We start from the raw sequence: 8,328 nt of genomic DNA on the forward strand, positions 1-8,328 counted from the left end.
TGGATGGATGTTCCATCAAACCAGCATTTCTCATTTCTACCACCAGAGGAGGCCAGAGTCTTTAGTTACAGTTCAGCAGCAGCACATGTTCACATACACTGACTCACACAATAGTACTGCTTTGGTCCAGTCGTACTCAGGTAAAAACAAATTAGTGGATTTTGAAATATGTTTGAGTAAATTCTGTGACTTGACATTAACTTTCTGTAGACTGTCTCTGGAATCACACTGAATACCATCTGTTCTGTCCATATTAAAGGAATTACAAGCTTGCAGTGCACCAGTGGAGAAATGAAAGTGGTTGATGTGTTGAATCTTTTGTGCATCCTTCAACCTTCCCACATCTCTGTCTGTATATAAACAGAGATTTGCTCACACAGTTTGTGCACCGTGCAGCTGTTCTCAAGGCTAACCCACTTGTTATTCACTCTCATTGCAGACAGAGTTTATGTGTACTCTGTACTTGAAAAAAAATAATAAAAGAATAAAGTAAGCACAACACTTTTCTTCAGGACAAATCTGTATTTAATATTTCAGATGTATGACTGAACTTGCGTCCTCAACAATACCACCGTGACTGACAATGTGCCGCTGGACGTCCCTGCATATGCATTTTAATACCAAACCACATCTGTTTATCCGACGTCTATCACTATCTGGTCATTTTGAACATACAAGTAATCATAGATTAGAGAGCAGAGGCTTGTCCTCCAGCATGGATTACTCTGGTGTGGTGGCCTTTGCACAAACTCCATTTTGATTATTAAAAGCAGGGGGACAGAGGAGGCAAACTGTGTTTTGTTTCCTATTAAGGCGACTCTTCTCCCCTATAAGAGGATTATCCCTGACACACGCTCAGGAGTTACGTAAGGCTGTCAGAGGATAATATCTGACATTTCCTCATATCCTGCATTTTGGCAGCTCGGCGCTCTGGGAAATTGTTGTAGCTAAATGGTAGAACTGTAAGTATGTAGTGTACCTGGACAGAGGGCAATGTGGAAATTGTAATGCAGCAAAGAGCAAGACAACACCAAAACTTTGCTTTAAAGCTGCACTAATCCAGAATTTTGTGTCACTAATTAATCAAGTTATTATGTGTAATGTAAAAGGTATTACCCATTATAACGAGCCCACAGAGGATTCACCCCCAAATTTGCGGTTTCCTCTCCTTTACAAAGCATTTTTGTGCCTTTCTGTTTATTGTTTCGGTTTTGCAGTCTGCAGCTTTAAAGTTCTGGCTCACTCTCATCCCTCATTGACGTCTCCTTGACACTGCAGGTCGTTGTTTTCAGCTGATAAATCCTCTGTAATCTACCTGCCCAGCAACAAACAGCCTGCAAACAAAGTTACTGACAAGCTGTTGAACATAGCAGAGTGCTGAGCAGCCTGATTCTCTCTAAAGGTGGTGGAGACCAAAACAGAACCAAAAGAGGAATAAATACTGGGCATGTATTCACTGTAAATGATGCGGCTGCTCCATGTCTGATGTAGTTGTTTAAATGAAATTGTTGGGTGACTTTAAAGTTGTAACGTGTCAAAGTTATGTTGCCCCCAAGTGGCCAAAATCCTTTAATGCAGGTACAATTTAGTGAAAACCTCAGATTAACACAACAGTGACCAGTGCCAGCCCGTTGTGCTGTCAGACAGACACTTGATTTAAGTTTTAGAGAGCTCAACTCCAAACTACATGCTGGGATCTGTATTGCCCCAAGCGTTAGATTAAATTAAATTTGCGATTAAAAATTTTTTTTGAGAGGGCGGGGGGACACTTAATTTAATACATCCATCTGTGTAGCGTCACGCCTCAGGCTGTGTGTGAGAGGCATGAGCATTGTTATGCTGCCACTGAGATGCATTTTATGGACAACTTTATTTATTTTGGCTCAAGTTTTCTTTCTTTTCATTGCATTTAAGGCAATAACTGGACTTCCAACAATGATTTATGTTCAAGGCTTAAGAGAAAAGACAGTCATACATTTGTAGCGATGGCTCCTGGCGTCTGCACTGTGGGATGCTTTTATTAAAGTACTTAATTTTACTTTGCTTGCTTTTAAATTTTTTTGAATCTTCATTTGCAGTTTTATTTTTTTACAGTACATATTGTTGGTGGTTTTATCCCAGATGTCTTTTTTTTTATGTTTCACCTCATGTGAGGCATCCAGCTCTTCTTTATCAAGTATTCTATTGCATTTTTATTATGAGACTCCTTTATGCAAATTGGTCCAGTCAAGCTTTAAATCAACTTCACATATTATAATCCTGTTACTCTCCATCATGCAGCTAGAATATATCATCTTCTGTTCAGACGCATTTTTTATTTGCAAATCCCTCCTTATTTGGAATATTTTTTATCTTTCGGTGGCTTAAGCAGAACAAACAAAGGGCCAGGTGTCCAACACATGCTTTTCCGCCTCGTAACCTAAACGCCATACAGACAAATCACGCGGCGCGCCAGAAAGCCGCCTCCTTTAAATGTCACAGCTCCAGCTGCCTGCCTCCGTATTGCTTGTAAGCTGCCTGGCAGATTGTTTGCACACACAGACATTAGACAGTGAGGCCCTGATGTCCCATCCCGGATCATCGCAGCAAACACCAGGAAAACACACACACTCAAAGAAGAAAAAAAAAAAAGTGGAATGGAAAAAAAATGTAAAACTCCAGCTGTTTCTTGGCAGCAGTTGCCAGGGTAACACAGCTGACACGTCCACCTCTATTTCCCTCCATCTTCCCTCCCTGTGTTTCTCAGACTGACCGTCTTTGTTCCCCTTCCATACTGCTTCTTCTGTCATTCTTGCACACGTTAACATTTTCACTGGACATTCAGCACATATCATTCTAACAGAGCTCCTAATATTCCTTCAAAGTTAAACTTTATTTTCCTCAAAGTAATAGATGTCAGGGATGCAAACAGGTAAGGGGTTAAAAAAGATGAGGACACGTATAGTGCTGCATTTCCCACAAGGCTAAGAGAAGTAGAAAATAACCAGTGGCCTGTTCAATAAAGCAGGTTTACCAAATAAGCCAGGATTGTTTCAGTTAGTCTGATTTATTGTCAGATAATTCTGATTAAAATAAAGAAACTTCAATCTAGTTCAACCTCAGTCACTTTGATAATTTATGCTGGGAAACTAACCTGATCCAGGGAAGGCTAACTGTCTGACTATCAGGCTAAGCTTGAATGGCTACCTAACCACAGATTGTTTAACACTGACCCAGCAAGAAAGCCAATATTTTACCCACGACCATCTGGTGTGCTGCCATAATGTTTTACTGTATTAACCAGTACCCATCCAAAATACAAAGTTACAGGAAATTACTTAAATACAACAATGGCACAAGACAAGATATGGAGCTACATGTATGTTCAATTATACTGTATGGGAATTCACCAATAAATCTCTTAATCTAAGTTATTCTAATAAACTGATAATGGCTGTATAAAAAGTTAACTGCAACATTTTTTATATTGACCAGAAATAAGTATATATTTATTCAAAAAATGAACTTGTAGCCTAAACATTTCAGCCTTAAGTTTTACTTGTGATGAGGATATTTTACAGGATATTTAAAGGAGCTCATACACATAGAGAGAGAGCAAAATAGAGAAAAAGAGAGCGAGATAGAGAAAGAGAGAGTGAGATAGACAATGAGATAGAGAACGAGAGAGAAACAGATAGAGGAACCACGCTTTAATAGTGATATCATGATGTATGTCTGTTCTGAAGTGAATTAGTGATGAATCAGCCTCATGCATGAATCATACATCAATAATACACTAATCTTGTGCAAGATCCATGATGATAAAAATACACTGAAACTGAAATAAATGTAAAAAAATAAATAAATTATATTAAAAAAAGGACTGCAAGGTGGCGCAGTTGGTTGGCACTGTTGCCTCGCAGCAAGAAGGTTGCTGGTTCGGTGGGGGCACTGGAATCTTTCTGCGTGGAGTCTCCATGTTCTCCCCGTGCAGCGTGGGTTCTCTCCGGGTTCTCCAGCTTCCTCCCACACAGTCCAAAAACATGTTGAGGTTAATTGGTGATTCCAAATTGTCCGTAGGTGTGAATGTGAGTGTGCTTGGTTGTCTGTCTCTAAGTGTAGCCCTGTGATAGACTGGTGACCTGTCCAGGGTGTCTCCTGCCTTCACCCTGAGTCAGCTGGGATAGACTCCAGCCCCCCACGACCCTAGTGAGGATTAAGAGGTGTATAGATAATGGATGGATGGATATTAAAAAAAGCATACTCTCAATATTTTAGAGACCTTTAAAAATGTGCATATCATATTTCCAATGAAGCTCGTGTTTTATTGAGAGGAGCTGAGCCACCCTGTAGTCCCACAGTGGAATGAACAGGTTGCATCAAAGTATGTTCACAAGTTTTAACTTAGCTGCTACTTGCATCCCTGCCTTCACCCTGAGTCAGCTGGGATAGACTCCAGACCCTAGTGAGGATAAGCGTTGTATAGATAATGGATGGATGGATGGATGGATGGATGGATGCTACTTGCATTCAGTCAACCCACAATTTCTTTTGTTTCTGGCAGCTGTGTGATATTTGTTGGTCATGACGTGCTCTTCCGACCTCTCTAATAGCAGTCGCTGCCGTGGCCGTGAACGTCACCACCCTCTCTCTGTACCGGCTGTTTGCCATCCTGGACCCATCTGATTCATGCTTGACCTGTCATGCTGCTTATTAAGCACGTGCACACACAATTATCTGGACTACTTGAACCTGATTCAGGCTGATTGCATGAACTTGAAGTGACCTTTGTGGAACCTCTTCAGCCCCGACTGATTTGTTGGGTTCATTCAGGTGTTTGACTTTAATCCCCACTTTTCTTGGAGCACTTTATAGAACAGGACCCTGGAAAAAAACAGATAAATAGGAGAATGGTTTTATCTAGGCGAAAAAACATTTTTCAAAGACAGAAAAAAGCTACAAATAATTAAAGACATAAAGCAGGCCTCTGAGGAGCCACATATAGCACTAAGTTAAAAGAAAAAGAAGCACTAGGATGTGACAGTACACAAGGCAAACCACCCTCCTCCAGATGGGACTCAGGCACAACCAAGCTTGGCTCTCATTAACATGCACAGACAGTCCAAACACTGCCCACCAGTGTTGCCTCCTCTCAGCCTTTACACTCCCAGGTGTGATGAGTAAGGTGGAGACATCTGCGCTCATTTACCTGCCGAGAGAGAGGAATGAGCAACACCTGAGGGAAACACGGAGGAGAGAGCGAGAGCAGCCACAACACACATTTACTACAGCACATTACACCCTCCTTCCATAACATCCAAATCCCCAGAATACACTAAAGAGTGATATAGTGTGGACCAACAAAAAAAACAGCAATACCTGTCTTATGTCTGATTTCTAAACTGTAACCAAATGCCAACAGGACACATCCGGGCTCGAATTGTCACAGAGCGGGTAGAATGGCTGACATGTCCTCCTCTGCTTGACCTAATAAGTAACACCAAGGGTGGCATATGTCTTCCTCGCTGTCCTGCAACAGCACAGTATCCTCTCCAGTCATCTTAGTACCAAATGCAGCTTCACGATAGTTCAGACAGGCTCGGAGTCAGGTGATCACGGGTTCTACTCTGCCCAATCACGCGCCTACTCAGCTTATTGGCACGCCATATAACCAGGCTCATTCATTCATTCATTCTAGCTCGTGCTCGTCACATCGCTGCCACTCGCGCTGCATGTACCTTGTAGCGCAACATCCTCCTCCTCCCCCCCATCCTCCTCCTTATCATAACTGGCACATGAACATTGTCTATTTCATACTGTCTTGCGGTTGTTCAATCATTTGGCTCTGCCGGGGGATCTAGTGATCTCAGGGACTGTCTGTGTCATGTTTGCTCAGATTGTTCCAGAGTATCACTTGAGCAGAGTCACCGCCAAACTAAATATACGTTCTGTATAAAGAAATAAATGGTTCAAATCTGACAAAGAGTCCTGTCTGAACTTCTAGTTTGAATGGACACGAGATATCAGAGGCAGCCAGTACAGTTGCACCACAGAGAAGAGATCTGTCCATGTAAATGAAAAAGAAGGACTTCACAGGTTGGTAAGAGGAGAAACCACGACTGAAAGCAGGACATCAGTCGTGTCCTTGCTATGCCCAGAAAGCCTGACCATGACCAGGTATGTGACTGTCACTTTAATAACCTCACACTGTACAAAGATGAGAGTTAATAAGGACTCTGCTAGCTGCTGAAACCACAAATTTGAAATGTGGTTAGTTCAGTCATCAGGACAGACGACAACATCATCAAGGTACGCATTACACTGAGGTACACCCTTACACTGGATGCATTAGGTGGTGTTTCACATACTGAGTGCTGTCACTGTGATCACGTGTTACGAGGGCTGGGATGTCGGATGCCCTGGGGGTTAGAGGAACCTGCCAGCATCCTTTCAGCAGATCTAAATCGGTGATGAATGTAGCAGAACCAATGCCACGAATGCAGTCGTCCATGAGAGGAAGCGCAAATGATTCAGGAACTGTCACATCAGTGCAGAGGTGCCATCAGACTCGGGAGTTAGAAAGCACGGGGAACTCCAGGGACTGCAGCTGGGCTTTTCCAAACCGTTATCCACCTTTTCTCCACCATTTTTTTTTCTGCTTTCGTTTCTCTACGAGACATGAGTAGACATGCTGTTTACATGAGGGAGCAGCATCAACATCCATGACATGCTGTAACACGCTGATATATCACCAAGCCAGACAGGAAAAGAGTGAAACGAATCAAGGATGTCAGCTCAACGATCTGCAGGACGCTAAAGGAGATGAGTGTCTACGCCCAACTTAAACTCGGAGATTAATAACCTGCCATGCTGCTGACTATCAGAAGGCACAAACCATCAGACACAGATCTTCCCCTGACCAAGGATGTCAACGGCAGTCTCTGGGCTATTTCCCTGCTCCCCTTGAGCAGCTTCTCTGGAGTGATGGGGTTTGGGGATGTTAGTATGACCTAGTCGTGTTTTCCTTCTGTTCTCAGGTGTGGAGATTATGTACTGGGAAGCAGACGTCTTACTCTCTATTACATAAAAAAAATTCCAGTAAGGGCAGAGCCAGGTCTGGGCAATAGAACTAGCACTGGGTCACTGGGCGGGAACTGACACTTTTTCCATCTAATCATTTTTATGTGTAGGTGAAGGGTATGGATATCCATCCATCCATTATCTATACACCGCTTTATCCTCATTAGGGTCGCGGGGGTGCTGGAGCCTATCCCAGCTGACTCAGGGTGAAGGCAGGTTCACCTGGACAGGTCACCAGTCTATCACAGGGCCACACTTGGAAACACCAATTAACCTCAACATGTTTTTGGACTGTGTGGGAGGAAGCCGGAGAACCCGGAAAGAACCCACGCTGCACGGGGAGAACATGCAAACTCCACGCAGAAAGATTCCGGTGGTCCTCACCGGGATGCGAACCGGCAACCTTCTTGCTGCGAGGCAACAGTGCTACCAACTGCGCCACCTTGCAGCCCTGGAGCAGGACAGTTGAACAATAAAGAACAGGGGAGCTAAAGTGCTGTGCACAACTAGCGGCTGGTTTCCCTCGCTGATCCAGGTCAGTGGGGTTCTGCTCCAGATCCTCTGGCGCGCTGGGACACCTGTCAGGCAGGACCCTTACCCTGCCTCTGCGCATCGATTGGCTCGTAACACCTGAGGTCCTGGTGTTCTCACCATCCCCGGTACGTACACCTTCCCTCTCCTGTGTTGCCGCTTGTGGCCCCGACGCTGTCCTGATCCGACGCTTCTGCTCTCCTCTCTGTCTCTACCAGAATCTTTTCTATGTCCTCCTCCTGCCAAGGTACAGGTGCGTTCATTAAGGGGCGTCTCAGGTATTGGAGTAGAAAATCATGTGACATGGGTTACTACGGCAACAGCCAAGTGTGTGGCAGCTCAGGTGCATGCAATAATCAAATCAGAAACATGCAGGCTAAACACAGCAAACAGAAAGTAAACAAAAAATAAAACTCAGCACACAAATAAAAGCAAATGAAATACTGAGCCACTTGTGCTGGATCACATATGCTTGCTTTGGAGGACAAGATGGCCTCTTTTGCCAACAAGGTCACAACCAATTTTGCAGCAAGAAACCATGATGAAGAAAAATCACACTTCAAGTACTTCTTTAGAACTGTGAAAAGACCGTGCATTAGGTGTCAATGGCAACCATTTACCCTAATCACTCCCTGTTTCATGGAAGCACTTTCTCAGCATGGATCTCAAATGCCATTGCTCAAGTGCACTTTGCTAGTCTCGATGATAAGCATTAAACCTAGAATTAGAAACACCTGA

This window comes from Stegastes partitus, unplaced genomic scaffold (genome assembly GCF_000690725.1).
Source record: "Stegastes partitus isolate 25-593 unplaced genomic scaffold, Stegastes_partitus-1.0.2 Scaffold346, whole genome shotgun sequence".
Classification (NCBI taxonomy): Eukaryota; Metazoa; Chordata; class Actinopteri; family Pomacentridae; genus Stegastes; species Stegastes partitus.